General features: G+C 38.4%; 1 protein-coding gene across 1 annotated transcript in view; it reads right to left on the bottom strand.

Annotated features, from left to right (window-relative positions):
• LOC127418371 (dystrophin-related protein 2-like) overlaps positions 1–17,617 on the bottom strand; it is a 234,719-nt gene that overhangs the window by 170,992 nt on the left and 46,110 nt on the right. The window contains exon 3 of the mRNA XM_051658987.1: positions 6,151–6,304. The gene's annotated coding sequence lies outside the window, so the exon portion shown is untranslated. The remainder of the gene's footprint in view (positions 1–6,150; positions 6,305–17,617) is intronic.

Genomic DNA, 17,617 nt, shown 5'->3' with positions numbered 1-17,617 from the left:
ATGGGACACTGAAAATATAGTGGAACATCAAATTATGTCCCTTAAGATCAGAGTTGAATCCGTATGAGATTTGTGTTAAACTGTAGGTCATGGTTTATTTTTCAATTATTATTATAATGTTTATATTTACAATTGTATTTATGATCTAATTTGTATTGGTATTTTTCAACCTGTTGTCATAGAGTGATTTTAAGTCACTGCAAAACGGACCGGTGGAAGAAGTTGGAGAGAGTAAAATGTTTTTGAATTGGTATGACTTTTTGACTACTTCGTTATTTTGATTATATTTTCGTTTAGTTTGAAGTGTAATTTCAATTTAGAAATATTTTTGGATTCATTTTTTCGTGTTTCAATAAATGAATTACATTTTTCTAAATCAACTGGTAGAAGTGAAGTGCATGCCGATACAATCACTGTTTGTCATGACGGCACTGGGTTGTCCCTCACCGTCAGTCACTCGCTCTCACTCGCCTGCATTTTAATCACTCACATGTGCAGCTCATCTTCACCTGTTCAGTTTCTCAAGATAAGTGACTTTGTATATACCGAGTGTATGGCATGCCGGCTTTACTAGTATTCGCCCACTCGTGTGTTGATGAACTGCTTGCTCTTACAAGATTAACGACTAACATGAAGCCTGAGTGATTCCTACATATTGACATTTATGAATGACTCCTTGCCCAAGTGTTACTTCCTGGTTACACTTCACCCCACTGTGTCTATGCTGGATATGTGACTTTGTTTACATTGTGTGAACCTCAAGCCTTGTCATTTATACTAACCTCCCTTTTGAAAGAAGTAACTCACCTTTATGCCAGCTTGAAGCTTAAGTTCTCTGTTTTTGGCAAGTGCCGTGTTTTGTATTTCCTATTATGGATCCGTGCCTACTTCCATTGCCCTGTGTTTGACCTAAGTCTACTGTTAAAGACTTTACTCCTATCCTGTGATTTCCTGTATACACAACTTACCTGTTTCTCCTGAGTTTCCTTTAAATAAACTCCCGCATTTGGGTTCATCACAACTCCCGCGATGGTGTCGTTACACTGTTAATACAAGCCATGATTTGTGTGTCAGTAGATGAAAATGATTAATAATACTAACATTCTCTGTAATTTAACGGAACGTTCATCCAAATTCTGACGAGAATCACATTTTCCATGCGTATAACAGCATGTCACTGTCATAGAAATATGCCTGACAATCATCAAGAACACAGTTAATGCACAAAAGAACATCATTTTCAATTCTTCTAATTCTTTGCATACAGTCCATTTACACTACCAACTTTTTATGAAAGTTCTGTTTTTGTTTATATCGCTGGTGCTTGAGGGAATTAACTATATAGGATGCAGATGTTAGAATAACCGGAGAAAACCTCAGAATTACATTGCACTTGATCCAGCCCATTTGTGCGTTGCGCGTGCGATTTCACCAAACCCACTTGCGTATAGACTTAGCGCATGCTTGCATGAGAATACCAAAACTTCATGGCCATGCCCATTGACTTTGCACTTATGATTTATGGCATAGCACTGCGCTTTACACTAGCACTCTTAAAATAGGGCCCTATATGTGTTAACATGATTTGAGTGTGATAAAATAAGGAATTTACCTGCATTACTGTGTTTACCAGATTACAGGGCCAACAGTGTTCCGTCACCATGACAATGGATTTGTAATATTTGATATAACAACTTTACAGAGATAAGGTTAGTAAGTGATTTTATCACACTAAAATCATGTTAACATGTATAATGTTTACATCTTGTGACTATAATTATGAAACAGTTTGTTTTTTAATGTTTATGTACTGGCCCCTGATCACTTCCATTTTAAGTGCTTTACTGTAACTGCGATTTTTGCTTCTTTTTTTTTAATAAACGAGAGACTCATCAAAATTATCACACCTGGGTGCAAATAGTCACTCCATTTAACAATAAATACAACAAAATAAAAGACAAATGCAATTGTCAAGAAATTATAGTGTTGTTTACAACTGTAAACCCATTTAATTACTATGACAAACAGCCAACTCTGAATGACCTGTTTTAGTCACAGTGCTTTGATTATAATGCAGTGTAGAGGTTTAGAGAAATCCATGGAGCTGTGAATTATGATGTTCCAAAGGACACAGATGCTAATTAATGTAGCACAATAAAGAAGATTTAAAGTTAACAGCCTAAAACAAAAAAACAAGTTGTCACTGTACCAGAGCAGCATTCAACGAAGTAGCTCCATTTGTACATTTGTAAAGCCTGTTTTCCATCTGCTGTAACACCTTTCAGACTTGTTGCTAGAGGGCCAACACCAAATTAGGTCTGCATCAGCTGTAGAATCATCAGGATTGCCAGAGTGGAAAATTGAGTAAAGAGACCTAGTTATGGATGCATGAAATTATGTTCAAACACTCCACTGCTTGACATACACAAATGCATGTCTCCTTGTCATTACATTATAATTAAGCTAAATCCTGATTAGCAATCATACCATCACTCTTATTAGATTTGACCAGTATAGATTAACTTCTTAGTCTTGATTGTTTTTTTTACAATGTGTATGTACAATCTGGATGTTAGAAAAGATCAAATGCAAATGAATTTTGCATAGGAGAAAAATGGCAGGCAAGAAATGGAGCAAGCATCTGTTTCCAACCAAGAAAATGTCATGTCCTGTTAATCTTATCTGAATGCCTGCCCGCTGACGTGCATTTAATTGCACACAAGCGCATCCAGCCTGACTTTTGCTTGATTTCACTCTGACATACACACACAGACACACTTGCAGCAGTGTTTTCTCTGACAAATTGCTCATTGGGTGACCACAGAAGATTTGTACAGATAACAGTACAAATATACCTTAACCATCAATGCACCAACACATTCAGCCCTTGTACACAAATACACACAGGAAACCCAAATTCATGTGTCAACAGAAACACCTACTATTCACACACACAGAAGTAAATACAAGATAAAATCTTTTCAGTATCAGACTGAGCACAGTATCCTGTAATCCACGCTGACTTTGATTATAAAGCTAAAGCTAATGTATACAGCAAAAAGATACTAATGTGTATAATGAGAACTTTAATCTATAACCTGCACCCTCAACAGGGTGTTTACCATGCAGTTTACCAACTAAGGAAAACAAGAGATGGGGAGAAACAGAGCACAAATACAGCCAGTGGTGAGATTTGTGCAGTTCCACTGAGTACACTGCTGATTTGTTCCCTCAAATGTCTTGGAGTACAATAAGACTCCAATGACACAGCTCTACCTCCAGAGACAGACTTGCCTCAACAACTATTTCAAAATGCAACCCACTCCTAGAACTTTACAGAAACACACACACACACACACACACACACACACACACACACACACACACACTTGTTTTTCTATCATGGTGGGGACTTTCCATTGAATTATACTGTTTTTATACAAAGCGTATTATAGTTTTTTAATCCCCTAACCTACCCCTAAATCTAAAACTCACTTGTATTCAGATGATTTCAGGTTTAAGGGGCATTTGGTCTCCACAATGTAGCCAAAATCTGACCCACACACACATGCTGATTTACAAACTGAAAAAATATGGCTTTATAGTTGTTGGATTTTGTAGTTACTGTAATTTTTACATTTTATCTAAGCATATCTGAGCATAATTGAGCCAAACCAATCCGTTACAGGACAAGACACCTAATTTCGGTCATATATATATATATATATATATATATATATATATATATATATATATATATATATATATATATTTTTTTTTTTAAATAAGTTATGTATAAGCTCATTATAATTACTGTACTGTACTGTACAATACTATGCTATAATACTCTATATACTGACCCTAATCACACCATAACCCTACCCTTGAAAGAAAACTTTTAGCATTTTTAGTAAATCAAATAAAAGAAAGGTATTTGCTTTATTTATAAATCAAGCAATGTCCCCAAAGAGAGGTTTGTCAATTTAGTTCACTTCTGGGGGCAATTTTGTTCCTAAACTACAGCCAAGTACGAACACATACAAAACACACATACAAAACCTCAAGATAACTGTTTTGAACATGCCAAGTACAATTCAGCATGATTCAGTCCCCTCTTTTGTGAACAGCCAGAGCCAAAACCCACTTTTCACAAACAATCACAAACCAACCATCCCATCATTGCAGAATATTCAGTCAATCTCCCTCTATTCCTGCCCTATTGTACAGCCTCACAGACCCCTGCAGTGCAGATGTGTGTGAGCTCTCTCAGTTTAAGCCCATGATAAGGGAGGATTTACTGGCAGATAGAGAGTGATTGACGCAGCTCATGCAAGGTCAGCTCACCTAAATGAGGGCTCACAGAGGAAACGTGTGTATGCTGTCTACAACAAAAAGCCTGTGCTTTAGTGTTTTGTTTGTTGTTTGCCTGGGTGTTCCAGCTATCTCTTTATAAGAAATTATGCACACTTTTAACTTTTGCGAATTGTGTAGAACACAATTATTAACACAAAACATGTTTTTATCTTCTGGACAATGATTGAAATTAACTCAGGTAATGCACATAATGTAATCAAACATTACTTTTTGAAAGTAAGAAGTATAGCAACATGCTACTTTTTGAATTTACACCACAGAACAGGGCTTGTGACACTGTGTCTACATTACAAGCACTGCAACACGTCACAACTTAAACTACCGGTCAAACGTTTTGAAACACTTGACTGAAATGTTTCTCATGATCTTAAAAATCTTTTGATCTGACGGCGTATGTTTAAATGTTTTAAATTAGTTTTGTAGACAAAAATATAATTGTGCCACCATATTCATTTATTTCATTATAAAACTAAAATTTAATAAAAATAAAAAAAAGTTTTTGAAATTGATGACTTGGACCAAATAATAAAGAAAAGCAGCCAATAAGTGCCCAACATAGATGGAAACTCCTTCAATACTGTTTCAAAAGCATCCCAGGGTGATACCTTAAGAAGTTGGTTGAGAAAATATCAAGAGTACATGTCTGCAAATTCTAGGCAAAGGGTGACTTCTTTGAAGATGCTAAAATAAAACACATTTTTTATTTATTTTGGATTTTGTTTAGTCACAACATAATTCCCATAGTTCCATTTCTATTATTCTATAGTTTTGATGACTTTACTATTATTCTAAAATGTGAAAAAAAAAAAAATAATAATAAAAAAATTTATAATAAAGAATGAGTAAGTGTTTCAAAACTTTTGACCGGTAGTGTAACTAGATCACTGAATTTGCAGTGTTGACCAAAAGGAAGTTGCATGGTTTTGGCAGTGACCTCTGTGTGGGCAGTGCTTCGTACATAGCTACACTAAATAGTCACAATGGACAGAGAAACCATTTTAGTGGTGAGTATAAAGTGAAGGATCAACTAGAGGATTCTTGGCAAGTTTTCATGGGTTTCACAGTCGTTTCACAACCACCACACCTTCTTTGACTTCAAAATTTCACAGTGCAAAGGTAAATGTGAACAAGCCTTTATAGTAGTCTCTGCACATTAAGCTGGGATAAAAGAACATGTTTTAACATTGAAACAAACAATATACAGCAGATTTAAAAAATAACAATGTAATGTAATTAGCCTAGTTACTTTTTATAGGAGTAATGCAATAACACATTCCTCTCAAAAGTTTACCATAGACAAAGTAGGGAAAACATAGCAAAAAGTGAAAGAACTGAGAACAGAAAAGGAGGCAGTCCATTTTAACTGGTCTTTTCAAAGAACTGGTCCCCTGAGGCTCTCCACATTAGGCTTAGTAAAGTGAATATGCCAAAGGCTATTGACTTATTCACAAAGGTCTCTTTTCCCAAAAAGCATCCTTTGAAATCTCACAGGTGAACCTGACAAATAGCCAAGCTGAAACCTCTAAAATGAGTGATCTTCCTTTCATTCACTTTGCTTTGAAAGATGCAAGAGCAACAACAAAATACTTTGATCAACTCCCTTCAGATTTGAGTAGAGTGTCACTTGCATACTACTTTGGAGAAACGACCTCAGTCTGGAAAGCCTAAGGACTGGGGATAAACAGAAATACAGTCTTTTCTGATCTCACCCTGTCTCCCTTCTCTAATCTGTCTCTCAAGTGAAGAATGCTGCAATTTGCATTTGAAATTAATTACCCAGCTGTGAGGACGTGATTGACGTGGCAGCAGGATCCTGGTGTCCGAGGCAGTGTGGAGAAGCAGGGGGGAACACGTCCTCCAGAAGCCAGGCACGGCCAGCAGAGGAGAGTGTTGATGAGAGGAAGCCCTGGTAATTTTATTATCCTGGGACCTACAGGAAGAAGAGGATCATATCGTCACCCTACTGCTGAAGAGAAGATGTGATAAGAGACTTAAGCAAACAATCAAACATCTGCTCATTGCTTTTCCTATGAATCCCTTGTTGGATCTGTGCTGAATGCCAATGCAATGACCCACAAAAGAACCTACACTGAGCCACAGCAGCCTGGGAAACTGAGCTCTCCCACCTCTGTGGTGATTTACATGAGGCTGCGGGCCCAGGCCTCATGGCTGCGCTCTTCTGGCTAATCAGAGGCGGCTCTCTTATCAGGGGACAGCACCTTTCATCCACACAAGTCCAACAGGCAGCCGAGCTCACACATGGCCGATGGCGGGAAAGCGGGGCAGATGAAGACTGAATACCAATGAGCGTCACCAGCCAAGCCGAGACTTCAATACTTCCTGGATGTGCCCACAAGCCACAAACAGCTCCAAGTTCGGCCTGAGTTTCGCCACCTGGGCTGTTACGAAAGCAGAGTTTCTCTTTAATCTCTACAGTCTCTACACCACCTGACCTTTATGGGTGATAATGAGTGCACATCCTATTTTGATGGTGGATAACCCTGTTGGCACAGGGTTGACAGGACAGGGTTCCGGCCATGATGGTGCCACAAAAAGATGAGTCACTCATTTACAAATCAATGGGTGTCATCTTTTAAAGTAGTACGTCATCTACCACAATGATCTCTCACAGAATCAACACCATGTTGTGCATTTTCCAGTCGAACATAGGCCTACTGCTCAACTCTTTTAAGAATGGTCTACACACCTAAGCCAATGTTAATGTCATTTACAGCATTTATTTCAGCCAACATGTACTTTACATTTTCTATATGGGTCAAAATTAACTTACTGACAATGTTTTGGTTGGCAGCTTCATCTGCAAGATATGGCAAAAAAATAACAAATAATGGACACAAACAAGTGTTAAAATTAAATACAAGGGGACATTTATTTATATACAGTTGTGCTCAAAAGTTTGCAAAACCTGGCAGAAATTGGATAGTGATCATATGAAGCCATTTATTATCACATAGTTGTTTGACTCTTTTTTAAATCATAATGATAACAGAAACACCCTACTGCGCCAGTGCCACAAAAAAGCCCGGTTACAATATGCCCTACAACACCTTGACATGCCTCACAGCTTCTGGCACACTGTAATTTGGATTGACAAAACCAAAATAGAGCTTTATGGTCACAACCATAAGCACTATGTTTGGAGAGGGGTCAACAAGGCCTATAGTGAAAAGAATACCATCCCCACTGTGAAGCATGGTGGTGGCTCACTGATGTTTTGGGGGTGTGTGAGCTCTAAAGGCACGAGGAATCTTGTGAAAATTGATGGCAAGATGAATGCAGCATGTTATCAGAAAATACTGGCAGACAATTTGCATTCTTCTGCACAAAAGCTGCGCATGGGACGTTCTTGGACTTTCCAGCACAACTGTATTTAGTGATTTCATTAATAATTTAATGATTTCATTATATATTTAATTTCATTTAATTAAAAAAAAAGTAATTACCAAAAATGAATTTGGCCCTCCATAGTATTCTGTTTTTTATTTTTTTTATTTTTGTATATAGTATGTATCCATTCAAGTTTACTTATGTCATCCTAATTGAAAATTAATTATTCAAAAGGACTATTTTTATTTAATTTATTATATTTTATTTTCACAGCCAAAAAAATACAGCTCTGATTAAATACAAGATCAAATTATGTATTTAAAAATATATATTGTCTAAAATAGTTGACATAGCAAGCAACTTTTTCTTTTTAGCTTGTAATGCTTGATTGTAGTTAATCTAACTACAAGCTGAAGTGTGTGATTTCTGCACCACTATGTCACCAGTCAAAATTGTAAAAACACATTGTTTTCAAACAGCTTTCTTAATACACTTACATCTGCTGTTGATCGAACAGATAGTGCTGCCCCTAACGCATGGCATTGTTTGAGTCAATGTTGTTGTGTTGAGCTGGAAGGGCCACTCGATGTATTTTTATAGTGCCACAGAGACAGTGTTTACACTTTTTAAGAAACTTAAACAATTTAAGCTAAGATATGAGAAATTACTTTAACATCAAAAGTAGCTTATAGTTTGGCAAGCTACTGTTTCAAAGAAGCTTCCCCAACACTGGTAATCGAAAAGCAGTTAGTTACAGTGATGCACGAGTTTGACCCAAGCGGATCTAATGCATGTTATCTATTTGCAGATAATAGGGTATATAGACCAAAATTAATTAGGAGCGCAACCCAGGATGAGCATGTAATGCACCCTTCACTATCCAGCAACAGACAGAAACACCATCTATAGTGTGCATTTATGTCAGCCAAAGAGATATACAGAAACAGAAAAATAAAACAGAGAGGCAGTTAGAGGAAGAGAGTGGTGTGTTGGTGGAACAGCAAGTGCAGCTTGAGGAGTGCCTCCTGCCATTCTCACTTACACACAGGCGCGTCAGCATCCCCAAGGTTACCATCTGCCTCTCAGCAGAGCGAGGCAGCGCTCCATGATCCACACTTAATCACTGCACAGCCTCTTAGGCACTCATTTCCTGTCTTTGTCAGAGAAGGCAGCTCCTAACAGAATGGATTTTTCAAAGTGTAGATACACGCAGTGACTGTCTCACTCATTACAACCAACCTGAGTCTGCATGTGCAAGCCAAAGTCTTCCTCCTTCTGAAGAGCTTTGTTTCAATTCATCAAAAGCTTAACTGGCAAATGTATTTAAACATGGTGGAATTGAGTGTTAAGAGCAAAAAGAATGGATTAGGATATCCACCACAGAGGTCCTGGGTGTTTTTTTCCTCAAACAATTATAATTTTGATTATAAGGCTGGTGATTGTAAGAATGTGTCATATTAAGGCATTATACATTATAAGCAACAAATGGCATTTTGCAATGGCAATGGCAAAAAGTCTAATTTCTGGTGCAAAAAGAGCACTTTTTTGAATCAGTCCAATGCCCCAAGGTCTATAAAAAAAAAATCTCTTATTGTCTGGCTGCTTCCTCGATTGCAAGTTCATTTTCAGGAGGCGAGTTATTTCTTTGTTATCAGTTTCCAGAGAAAATAAAATATGTGCATATTTACCAACGCAAGACCTCTGTAGTCAATCTCCCTCAATACTGTCGTACAAGTACTTTGCGTTTACACCAGTGGTCCAAGTTATGATTAAAAAAAACATGGCTTAAATAACTGTTTATATACTGCAGCATTGACATTCACCCACATCATCACACTTAAATTCTCAGATATGTGTTTTAATGAGACAGTTCTACAAACTGCATTACCACACAGACAGAATGACACTTAATACCCATCATACATAAGCCTGAAAATAATGAGCTATTAACTGAGGCATTATATTGCACACTCAAACACACCCCCACACTCTGTCTTTTAAAGGCTTCTCAGTAACTACTGATGTCCTTATGTCCTCCTCCACTTCGTACATGCTACACCAGTCTACTATAGATGCTTTGCATGCAGAGATGGAGCTTCACCAGAGGGGGTTAAGCAAGCAGTCCTCAGTAGCAGAGCCAGAGATGTGACCCGTCCGGCATGTGCACACTTCTCCTACAGACTGCCTCTGGAAGCATCTTGGCAGGGCACAGATTTACACCGAGCCCAACTGTACTCGGCAGGCTATGCTACACTGCATGTACAAAGAGAAAAACATGAAAAGCTCGGTGGAGGTGGGTAATGAAAGATCATATCAAAGATTAGAGCACTAGCTTTATCATCTCAGATTTGCTCAACCATTACAAGCTCTGATGTCTCCATAACAGTACTGGAGAGGATAAAGGTATGATAAGCCATCATCACAATACCTTTTGCAGTATTGCCAATTGGAGCATGGTAAAGGACAATAGTCAATCTGATCACGCTGATCTCCCTGTCTGAAGGCTATGAAACTCTTTTGCACGTTTATGGACTAATGAACAATTATGATGCCAACCTGCATTATTAAAACTTTTGATGTTCCATCTCTAAATCCAGTTACCAGAAACATGGGAGTTAATGTGGCTTTAACTGTATTAAAGAGTGCCATTATGACACAGATGAATTAAACACTATTTTATTTTGCATCTTCACACAGAAACAATCCCCCTCCCTTTTCCATGATACAATTAAAGGAATGTTCCATGTTCAATACAAGTACAATCAAAAGCATTTGTGGCACGGTGTTGATTACCCCCCCCCCAAAAAAATTATTTCAACTCCTTTATTTAAAAACCAATAGTGAAATCTCAGTTACAGTATGGCACTTACAATAGAAGTGAGTGGGGCCTGTCCATATGTTAAAATTCACATGTAATCATGTGTTCAAAAGTATAGAAACGAGACGTGTCAGAGCGAGAGTGAGACAAAGGGACCCAAAAGCAGGGGAACAGTTCAAAAGGACTTATTGATAATGTTAACTGTGTTGGCAAAGTAGAGGAAGGGGTCTTGTGAATGATTGTGCGCCGTAGTCGCACAATGGGCAGATCTGTGAAGAGTGTGTTCCTAGACAAGTGTGCGTTGTGGAAGTCAGGAGTAGATCTGTAGAAATCCTCCGTAGAAGCATAGTGAAGTGCAGAGAATAATGTCCAGCAGATTCTTTTGTGTTTGTTGTAGCCCTGCTCTGTGAATTGAATTCTCATTAATGTGAAGGTAATCACATTCCCGACACACAGACAAAGACGGGCAACCAAACAGATACACAAGACAGGACCAACTAGACAGAACGAGTGAGATAAGTTACTTCACATCAATCAATAATCTAGCAAAGACACTGAGAACACAAAGGGTTTAAGTAGGGAGTGAATAAGAGGAGAACCAGGTGTTGCAAGCACACTAATTAGTGGCATGATCAGCATTCCCCTGGGAACAATCAGTGCTCCCATGGAAACACTGATCATGCATGCCGGCTTTGCCTGTGAAAAATGCGGGAGAGAAAATAACAAAACACACAGAATAAACCGACAAACTCACCGGAGCTGTGACCGTAAATGTATATTTGTTAGCATGATTTTAGTGTGATATAATCACTTATTACACGGGTCTCTGGAATACTCAGTTCTGATTGGATCCATCTAGTGGTCTGATGTTTTTGAGTAACAATTCATATGCATCAAATCTGATTTGAATATGCAAGACTTGGTGTACAGCGACTGCCATTTACCAATTGTAGATTCCAAGTCAAATATTTTATGACATTAACCGTAAGTACTCCACAAAGTTCCTCCCATCAAGTACAGGCACCTCTCAGAGCAGCCCATCAACTGATTTCCTGTAGAAAAACAGCTTTTATTGGCCTCTGCTCCTCTGCGAATATGTGCAGTGAAGGTCTCTGAGCGGTGAGGCTGATGGCTGCTACTTTCCACATCCAAACCCATGCCGCGATAGATATGGAAAGAGTGATGCACTTCAGTGTGTATATAGCCCCATTATCTGGCCTGTAATCACACTTTCTTTTTCCCTAATTGAGTTTTGGTCGACTCTATGAGATTGCTCTCTCTTGAAGGTCGATGCGAATACATCATGCTCATATTCTGGGTGATATTGATCTAGGACTAGTCAATACTGCTTTTTGTGAGATAAACAACAAACCATACCAACACATGCAGGAAACTGATGTTTGTTAAAAGGGGAAACTTTAGGAGGGAGGCAACAGCCAAACTCTTTGATAAATAATTAAACACAACTATAGTCCAAACAGTAAGGTGCCTGAGAAACCAAACAAAAGAGCATTTTAAGTGTATGTTTGAGCAGAACTGTGCTCAGCAAGCACTCATATCAACAGGAAAGATCTCCAATAAAAATCAAGCTATTATGTTTGCATTATATTATTGATCAGGAAAAATACTTTTCTGGTAATGAAAGCCTTGAATGAACTCTGTATATAAATGCTTTAAAGAATCCATAAATCAGCTGTTTAGATGTGTGTGTTTTGCTGGAAACTAAGTTAAGGGTTGGGTTGATCTGTTCTCATCCATCTGGAGGCTTTGGACCATGTGACGGCACACTTGGCCCAGCTTCTTTCATGATGAGCTGAACTGTTAAAACACCAAAGCTTAAGTCATTTGTACAAATTGGTATCACTTTAGTTATAAACTATCTGCACCTGTAATTCATAGGAACGGTAAGAGAAAAACTACCTCAATCCAGGCATTTATTACAATCATTCTCAGAAAATGGTTTAATTTGTGTCTGAAAATGTCATTTGAAAAGGTGACAGATGGAACTTTGCAAGAAATCATATTTTTCCCACCTCAGACCTAAAGTAACAGGCTTGTAACCTCTATAACACACACTTTTCAATGGCTTTAAAAAGATCTATTTGTAAGCACAAATCCATTTATTAAAGGAGGATCGATAAGGAGAAAAATGTCACAATACTTCAGAATTTCAATTGTCGTGGATACATCCTACCATGAACAGATCACTAATAGACATACTGGCATTTCTTCGAAAAGAAGGTTGAAATTATGGAGGTTGAAATTAAGAAAATAATGTTAGTAGTTGTAAAATTTGAGTGACACAAAACTTTAGCTGTGTCCCAAATGACACACTATACACTATGCACTTCCAAAACAGGCTATACCATGCACTCAGCCATGTAGTGTATGAATTTCCAAAGTGTAGTATCGTCCCATATGGAACACTACACGGTTTTTTACTACACGGAAGCATTCACCGTTTAACATCTGACGAAAGTGACGTTTCGTTGCCGCTAGCTTTAGCACGCTAGCCACCCTCAATTCAACACTTATATCTCAATAATATACATATTCATGCAGCATGGTATGATGGTAAAGCATGTAACTCACTTTTGTAAGGTGCTGTCTTCACAGAAGTTTTGGTAATTGCCATTTTCTCCAGTATTTACAATAGTTTTGTCAGACCAGCATTGCTGCCGGTAACTCCACCCCTTCCGCTATGTACGGCAAGCCACGAGCACTGAGTGCATGAAGTGTCCAACATTAAAGCACACTTATTTTTGTTGCATTTTCAGTCTAACCATACTACTCGCACTACTTTCACTTCAAAATTACGTTAATTAGTGCAGATGAGTGCGGTTGGGGACACACTTTTTTCTAAGTACATGGAACTTTCATTTATTAATACTGTGTGGCTCTGATCATTTATTACTAATGCATTTAACTAATTTATCAAAACACACATCTGTATTTAGATGCTCTAGTAGTCCAAGGCACTCAGAGTAGGGTATAAATTTAAAAAGCCTTTATTAGGTCATGGCTATTGGATTAAAACCTACCAACTGGTATGTTTTAATCCAATAGCCATGACCTAATAAAGCCTTTTTAAATGTATACCCTACTCTGAGTGCCTTGGACTACTAGAGCATCTGAACAGAATATCCCTTATCCAAAGAGCACCAGTGGGAATTATCGTACACCCAAGTAACACTCCTTGCATGCTGCGTTTGACTGACACATCTGTATTTGTAGAATATTTTCTTGCACCCTGCATTACACTGCCATGTACACCTCTTGCACAGTTGTTTGCACTCTTGAAATCTTTTGTGTTTGTTGTAGCCCTGCTCTGTGAATTGAATTCTCATTTAATTTAATGTTTTCCATGAAACTGAGAAGACTGTGCAAACATGCTTTCCAATGTTTTTCGAACAAATACACAATTACTACACTAGACACGTCTTCTCTCCTGTAAGAGTATTCACACTCTTGTAAGTCAAGCAAATAAGACAAATGCAGCTCTCTCACATTCTTCAAACACGGGCCCAAGGTAGCTACAGTATGTCCTTGCAGTGAGCTCTGCCTCATCATATCCAATGTCACAACTGTCATGGAGATGTTTCTGTTCACAAATCAATAAACTGAAGTCTGCGTATAAATCCACTCCATTGTATTCGCCTTTATGTCCCTGAAACTCCAGTATTAAAGGAATAGTTCACCCAAAAATGAAAATTCTTATCATTTACTCACCCTCATGCCATCCCAGATGTGTATGACTTTATTTTTCTGCAGAACACAAATGAAGATTTTTAGACGAATATTTCAGCTCTGTTGATCCTCACAATGCAAGTGAATGGTGACCAAAGCTTTGAGCTCCAAAAAGCACATAAATGCAGCATAAAAGCAATCCATTCAACTCCAGTGGTTAAATCTGTCTTCAGAAGCAATATATTAAGTATATACAGGTGCATCTCAATAAATTAGAATGTTGTGGAAAAGTTCATTTATTTCAGTAATTCAACTCAAATTGTGAAACTCGTGTATTAAATAAATTCAATGCACACAGACTGAAGTAGTTTAAGTCTTTGGTTCTTTTAATTGTGATGATTTTGGCTCACATTTAACAAAAACCCACCAATTCACTATCTCAAAAAATTAGAATACATCATAAGACCAATAATAAAAAAAAACATTTTTAGTGAATTGTTGGCCTTCTGGAAAGTATGTTCATTTACTGTATATGTACTCAATACTTGGTAGGGGCTCCTTTTGCTTTAATTACTGCCTCAATTTGGCGTGGCATGGAGGTGATCAGTTTGTGGCACTGCTGAGGTGGTATGGATGCCCAGGTTTCTTTGACAGTGGCCTTCAGCTCATCTGCATTTTTTGGTCTCTTGTTTCTCATTTTCCTCTTGACAATACCCCATAGATTCTCTATGGGGTTCAGGTCTGGTGAGTTTGCTGGCCAGTCAAGCCCACCAACACCATGGTCATTTTACCAACTTTTGGTGCTTTTGGCAGTGTGGGCAGGTGCCAAATCCTGCTGGAAAATGAAATCAGCATCTTTAAAAAGCTGGTCAGCAGAAGGAAGCATGAAGTGCTCCAAAATTTCTTGGTAAACGGGTGCAGTGACTTTGGTTTTCAAAAAACACAATGGACCAACACCAGCAGATGACATTGCACCCCAAATCATCACAGGCTGTGGAAACTTAACACTGGACTTCAAGCAACTTGGGCTATGAGCTTCTCCACCCTTCCTCCAGACTCTAGGACCTTGGTTTCCAAATGAAATACAAAACTTGCTCTCATCTGAAAAGAGGACTTTGGACCACTGGGCAACAGTCCAGTTCTTCTCCTTAGCCCAGGTAAGACGTCTCTGACGTTGTCTGTGGTTCAGGAGTGGCTTAACAAGAGGAATACGACAACTGTAGCCAAATTCCTTGACACGTCTGTGTGTGGTGGCTCTTGATGCCTTGACCCCAGCCTCAGTCCATTCCTTGTGAAGTTCACCCAAATTCATGAATCGATTTTGCTTGACAATCCTCATAAGGCTGCGGTTCTCTCGGTTGGTTGTGCATCTTTTTCTTCCACACTTTTTCCTTCCACTCAACTTTCTGTTAACATGCTTGGATACAGCACTCTGTGAACAGCCAGCTTCTTTGACAATGAATGTTTGTGGCTTACCCTCCTTGTGAAGGGTGTCAATGATTGTCTTCTGGACAACTGTCAGATCAGCAGTCTTCCCCATGATTGTGTAGCCTAGTGAACCAAACTGAGAGACCATTTTGAAGGCTCAGGAAACCTTTGCAGGTGTTTTGAGTTGATTAGCTGATTGGCATGTCACCATATTCTAATTTTTTGAGATTTTTCTTTGACCAGCCCCAACCAGTAAGTGGCTGAATGTGAAAGTCACTTGCACACCACAATGTTGAAATTAAAGTGAAAGTGTAGATTTACAGAAAAAGGACTTAAATATTGATCTATTTCTCACCCATACCATCATATCAATTCAGAAGACATGGATTTTACCATTGTGGATTACTTTTTTGCTGCCTTTATGTCCTTTTTGAACCTTTTGAGTTCTGGTCAGCATTCAGTTGTTTTGTGTAGACCTACAGAGCTGAGACATTCTTCTAAAAATCTTCATTTGTGTTCTGCAGAATAAAGTCTTACACATCTGGGATGACATAAGTGTAAGTAAATGATGAGAGAATTTACATTTTTGGGTGAACTATCCCTTTAAATGTGGGGCTGGAGGTACACAGGAATAACCATACATGCTAAATTATGTTCACAGCCATACTGTTTCTTAGAGTCGCTGCCTCAAATATCATCACTATGAGCAGAATGATTACACTGTGAATTTGACAACAGCAGGTCGAAGCAGGACTGTGCTTCCTGAAAATTGAACTACTGCCCCCAGTGGCCAAAGTTGGAAGTGTTGTGGAAGATATAGGAAAGTTAAATGTCCACAAAGTGGCACAAAAAGTGAGTTGTATTATTAGCTGTAAATTATGTAATACAATCAACAGGAATTAACATTTATTAACCCTACGCCCCAACCCTAAACCTAATCATCAGTGGAGTAATAGTTTAATTTTAGAGTGAAAACACATCCTCCGAATCGTGCTCACCATTGTTAATGTGAACATGATTACTTCTTGGTTTCCACAGGACGAGAACCCATGTCTTGGAGGTTGGTTCTCATCAGTAGCGCCAGAGGGAAAGGTAATGACATCTGAATTGATGCAAAAAATGTCTGATGCGGGATGCTGCTTGCCCTTAATTTGGCAGAATGGGGTCGATTTCAGAGAACTTAAACATTTGGAAGCAAAATGTCAATTGCTGCTATAAGTGACGTTACATTATATTCATAAGACTTTACAGTTCTGGTGTATGGACTACTTTTATGGTATTTTTTTTAGGGATGCACCGATTTTAACTGGATTGGTTAATGGTCCGACAGGCCCAATCCAAATCCGATACTGTGTTTGAGTCATGGTCGTTATAACCAAGCTCCAAAAATGGTATAAAAGAACCATAATAACACCATTAAAGTAGTCCATGAGACTCGTGCATTTTATTTCAAGTCTCTTCAAGACATACGATAGCTTTGTGAATCTCAAAAGGCAGCATTTAAAATACAAGAACACAAGATGAAGAACACAAGATGAAGAACACAAACGAAGATTTATAGAATGTCTCAGCTCTGTAGGTCTATACAATGCAATTGAATGCTGACCAAAACTCAAAAGGTTCAAAAAGGACATAAAGGCAGCAAAAAAAATCCACACAACTCCAGTGGTTAAATCCCTGTCTTCAGAATGGATATAGTCTGCATGCACAGTGCGCTTGGGCCATGCGGGCTGCTGTTTTCAGCTCTCAGAACGGCATACAATATGTGAGCGCTCCACACATCTCAGAAGTAGATGCTCAATAATTTAGTTTGCATATAACATGAATTGAGATCAGAACCAGAGGAGCAATTTGAGTGAAAACTACTGTGAACTAGCCTCCACAGAGACACTGTAAGGTCACCGTCTTCCTGGAATGTTCCATCAAAATAAATGCCCCAAGGTTTTAAAGTTAAGACATTAT

This window comes from Myxocyprinus asiaticus, chromosome 27 (assembly GCF_019703515.2).
Source record: "Myxocyprinus asiaticus isolate MX2 ecotype Aquarium Trade chromosome 27, UBuf_Myxa_2, whole genome shotgun sequence".
NCBI classification, from domain to species: Eukaryota; Metazoa; Chordata; class Actinopteri; order Cypriniformes; family Catostomidae; genus Myxocyprinus; species Myxocyprinus asiaticus.
The sequence above is the reverse complement of the archived record's forward strand: the minus strand, read 5'-3'. Positions and strand labels throughout refer to the sequence as shown.